Source organism: Orycteropus afer, unplaced genomic scaffold (genome assembly GCF_000298275.1).
Source record: "Orycteropus afer afer isolate SDZICR_OR568_19922 unplaced genomic scaffold, OryAfe1.0 scaffold00307, whole genome shotgun sequence".
Classification (NCBI taxonomy): domain Eukaryota; kingdom Metazoa; phylum Chordata; class Mammalia; order Tubulidentata; family Orycteropodidae; genus Orycteropus; species Orycteropus afer.
The window spans coordinates 309,846-315,332 of record NW_006921894.1 but is presented as its reverse complement, the minus strand read 5'-3'; positions in this window follow the sequence as shown (position 1 = coordinate 315,332).

Below are 5,487 nucleotides of genomic sequence, written 5' to 3'. Positions count from 1 at the left end.
GTGAGCTAAGTATTATTGTTGACAGACATTTAAAAAAAAAAAAAAAAAAAAAAAAAAATTGAAAAGGGAAATGGAAGTCATAAAGTGTCAATATGTAAAGAAGGGCCTTTTCAGGACAATGAGAAATGAGGGCGGGATTCTAGATTAGAATCGTAAAGGGACTTAGGAATTCCTAAAAATCTCTGGTGATTTTAAGCAAAGGAGTGATGTGATAAAAGTAGTACTTTAAGAAAAGTAATATGCTGCAAGAAGGATAAGGTGAATGTACTGACTTATGAAACTGTTTCCTAACTTGAAGAGAATCTGTCCAAAACAGTTATAGTCTTTTAGACCTTTCATTCTATACACAAAATCTGAGCACTAAACTACATGCACTTAACTTACACTCTGGAGTACTGATTCCTGTACTATATGTAAGTTTGAGTATAAACTTATATATGTTTGTGTGTGTGTGTGTATACACACACACATATATTTACCTATACCTTTAAAGACTCACCAAAAATATGAGTCTGAATAGCAGGATATGAAATAATTTACTGCACGAAAACCTAGTATTTGATTTAATCACTCTCTTAAGAATATAATGCTACAATAAAGAGCACCCTCATCCATAAAATAATTTGTGCTTATCTTTGATCAAGTCTTCAAGAGATTCTTAGAATTACTAGATTACTGGATATAAATATTTTAAGGTACTTTGTACAATAATTAAGGAGTTCTGGTGGTCAAGTAAGGGGCTCTGGTGGCAGAGTGGTTAAAGCATTTGACTGCTAACCAAAAGATCAGTGGTTTGAACCCACCAGCTGCTCTGTGGGAGAAAAATGAGGTAGTCAGCTTCCATAAAGATTTATAGCCTTGGAAACCCTATGGGGCAGTTCCAAACTGTCACTATGAGTTGGAACTGACTGAACAGTAACGGGTTTGGTTTTTAGTTCATAAAACAATTAGGAGCCAAGATGGCAAAAAGTTAAGCACTTGCTGCTAATTGAAAAGTTGGCAGTTCAAACCCATCTGGAGGCTTCATGGGAAAAAAAAGACCTGGAGATCTGCTCCTATAAATATTACAGCTCAGAATACCCTATGGGGTAGTTCTTTTCTGTTACCCTGGGTGATTATGAGTCAAAAATTGATTTGATGTCACCTAACAACAACAAATACAATTAATTATTCAACCCTAACTCTACTGAAATGGATAGCTGTAGCCTCAGAGTAGTCATACATAGAATGATACAGGCATAATTCATTTTACTGAGTTCTACTTAATTGTACTTCACAGACAATTTTTTTTTTAAACAAATTAAAGGTCTGTGGTAACACCGCCTGAGCCAGTCTATTGGCTCACATGTTCCAACAACTGTGTTCATTTCACTGCATGTCTGTGTCGTGTTTGGCTAATCCTTACATTTCAAGCTTTATCATAATAGACCACAGTATAATGTAAACATAACATTTTTTTTCTGTAAACATAACTTTTATATGCATTTAGAAACCAAAAAATCCGTGACTTGCTTTATCTCATTTTTTGCTTTATTGTGATCTGAGTTATGCCTGTTGTCAAGCATATTTTTTGTTGTTTTCATACCCCTATTTCCTCAAAAGTGTAGCATACCCTATTGGAACGATAACTGAGTAGCTACTTTCCATACATGGTAAGAATTATCATGACTGTAACTTCTGTCTTACCCAGTGCTGCTAGGTAACTGTTAAGAAATACCACAAAAACAGAAATTTATTTTCTCATAGTTAGGAGGCTAGAAGTCTGTATTCAGGGAACCAGCTCTAGGAGGTTCTCTCTCTGTTAGCTCTAGGGGAAGGCCCTTGTCTCTTTTCAGCTTCTATTGCCCAGTTCCTTAGCTATCTCCATGTGGCATCAATCTTTCCCAGTTAGTCCTTGCTTGCTTCTTGCCTTAAACTCCTTTAATATTTCAAAAGTGACTGGCTTAAGACATACCTTACACTGGTATAGCTTTATTAACATAAAGAAAATCCTGTTCCCAGACTGTATAAAGCCACTGTGGTTGAGTCGATTCTGACTGGCAGTGACCTCAAAAGACAGAGCAGAACTGCCCCAAGGCTGTAATCTTAACAGAAGCATACTACTACATTTTTTTCTCTCAGAGCAGCTGGTAGGTTCAAACCACTGACCTTCTAGTTGGCAGCCAAGCACTTAACCTCTGTGGACTAGAGCTTCCTTTATCCATGTGTATAGGGGTTAGCATTTACGACACGTTTTTTGAGAGATGTAATGCAATCCATTATACCTCCTCATAAAGTTACACAATTTTCTATATTTTAAACTTCAAGGTCAATTGCCTAAATTGCACAGTAGAATTACCAGATGACAACTAAAGATGATGATGATGATAATAATAATAATAATAATAAACTCACTGCTATCAAGTTGATCCCAACTCATAGAGACCCCTCCTTGGGTTTTCCAAGGTGGTATCTCTATGGAAGTAGATTGCACAAAATAATTTGTACTTTTTTAATGGGGAAGAAAAAAAGGATTGATTTTTTTTTAAGTTCTGATAGTCCTGAGTAATATCAAATATTATATCATCTCATTATGAACATTTGGTTATTTCTCAATTTGGCTAAATTTCAGATTATATTTTGTTCCCTGAGTATCGGTAGTTCCCAACTTACAATGTATTCAAGTTACGATGAACTGCACTTAGGACCAACGGGGTTTTTTTGGTACATTTTTTCCATTAGTAATATGTTCTGTATACAATACTGCAGCATGTAATTTGCTGATGTTTTCATTCTCAGATGTTCACCCAAAAATGTCTTAAGATTGACAATAAAAGAGAGTAATAATGAAAACTTGGGGGAAAAAAATGACGCATTCAACTTACCTCAGAACCAACTTGTGCCAGAGTTGTTGGGGTGGAACCCTGTCATTAGTTGGGATCTACTTGTACATTATGTATGTCTTTCCCCACCAGATCGCAGGTGCTATCCCTGTTTCTACTGTGGTTAAATGTTTGTACAAAAACTTTGTAGACAATTTAGAACAGTTCTATTCAACAGACTTTCCTGAAATGATGGAAATAATTTTTATCTGCCTTTCTTTTCTTTTTTTTTTTGGTCCGATAAGGTAGCCACTAGCCATATGGGGCTACCTGTGTCCATGTTTAAGTTTTGACATCCTCACCACCCTTGTCTATAAAGCAGCATTTATATAATTATTTGAATTTTAAATACTTTGGCCTTTATAAAAAAAAAGGGAAAAGATTAAAAATAGAAATGCTAATACTTACGATAAGTACAGGTATAAAACATTTAATGACTTGCAGAAAGATGGAAATGATTATGCATAATGAAAGTTAAGAGTCTTTAACTCCAATATAACAATTATTACAATTACACTGGTCAACTGTATGCTAGATTGTTAAGAAAAAGTACAATTCATTTATAAACCGATTATCAAAATTTTGCCTAAAAGGCAAGGTACAGAGGTGTGCAAGATGAAAATATACTTTAAACTATGGATTGAAAAGCAAAAAAAAAAATAAATAAAAAAGTTATTCCAGTCAGCCATTTGATAGTGCAAAGTAAGGCTGATAATTGAATATGAAAACTAGGCAATGCATCAGCATGTTAGAAAGAAAAACTGACAGCTCGTGAAAAAGACTTAGGTGGAATACGCAGTAAGACACCTGTTTAGAAAAGGTGCTTTTTTGAAAGCTGCAAGTTGTTAACACAGCTTTAGTTTTATAGTTCACGCTGACAAGAATTATTTGGTAAAATGTTAGCTGAATGAATTATAATTGAAGATTTCATTTCTTTCCTGAAATATCTTGGCCTCAGTTTATGACTCAATGATCTCTATGATCTTGACCTATGCCCCATCTCAGCCACCCTACTTCCACGGTTCACTCTTTACTCTGTCATCAACAACTGCATCTCTTTCATGATCTCAATTTTAAACATTCTCTCTCTGACCACTACCTCCTTAATTTCTACCTCACCTCTTCTGGTAGTCTAACACCATCCCTACTGGGTGGGACCTTAATTCTATGAATCCTCATACCTTATCCACTATCGCTTACCTTCCTCATGGCCTAACTTTCCTCTTCACTCAGCTTAGATTTAATGGTCTATCATTATAATCATAAGGTAACAGCAGTTCACTAGCAGAATTCTCACCTTCCATGAGGGAGATCCAGGTTTGATAACCAGCCAATGTACCTGATGGGTAGCCAACACCTATCTGTCAGTGGAGGCTTACATGTTGCTATGATGTTGAGCAGGTTTCAGTAGAGATTTCAGACTGACATGGACAAGGAAGAAAAACCTGGTGATTTACTTCTGAAAAAAGTCAATGAAAATAGTATAGATCACAACAATCCAATCTGCGACCAATCATGTCCATGGTACAGGACCGGATAGTGTTCCATTTCATTATGCGTGGAGTTGCCATAAGTCAGGGGCCAAATCAATGACCGCTAACAAGGAGCTCTGGTAGCATAGTGCCTAAGGCACTTGACTGCTCACCAGAAGGCTGGTGGTTCAAACCCACCAGCCACTCCTCAGAAGGAAGGTTGGGCAATCCTACTTCCCTAGTGATACTGCCTCGGAAACCCAAGGAGGGGTCGCTATGAGTCGGGGCCGACTCAATGGCAAACAACAACAACAACAATTACAATAACAACATTATAATTACTCTCTTGCATATACTGACAACTCCCTTCCTGTTCTCTATCTTCATCATATTAGTTTGGCTAAACCCCAACTCTCAAATCCAACCTGCCATTTTAAACCTGTACATGGACCTGATAAGAACACTTAACATTTCTATCTGACTTGCCTAGCCTGGTCACTTTCAAACTCTGCTAGCTTTTTATTTCACACCTTACGTCTTCTCAAAGCTTCAATGCCTTCCTCCTATCCTTACTGTCAACTGACACATTGCCTCCTTTTCAGCAGAGGGGGGGAAAAAAAAGAATTTCTACAAGTTTCTACCACATCAACAATCTACCTACATTTGTGCCCAAGCATTCTGCCTTCCCATTTTTAATGCTGTGCCAGAAGGCCAACAAACACTTCCAAGCTAAACAGATTCCATCACTCCTCTTCTACTCAAAAGTCAGTATAAGCTAACTTAGCAACCCTTTTCCACTCCTGCTAATTCTCTACTTTTAAGACATATAGAACCCAACAGGGAGTTTTAAACTCCCAGCTTTCACATTTATGTTCCCAACCTGGAAGATGGTCTTCTATCCAAATCTAGCTAACTCTTATTAAAATTCTTATTTAAAGTGAAATATGTGGGAGAGGATGAAATTTAGATCTGAACACATGTAAAGTGTCAATAAACTTCTTTTAGTTTGTATGAACTAATGAAAACTTTTTTGAACCGTATCCATACAAAAAATTCTACAGTCACATCAAAAGATATGTTGTTGTTGTTGTTATGCGCCGTCGAGTCAGCCCCGACTCATAGCGACCCCTCCTTGGGTTTCCGAGGCAGTATCA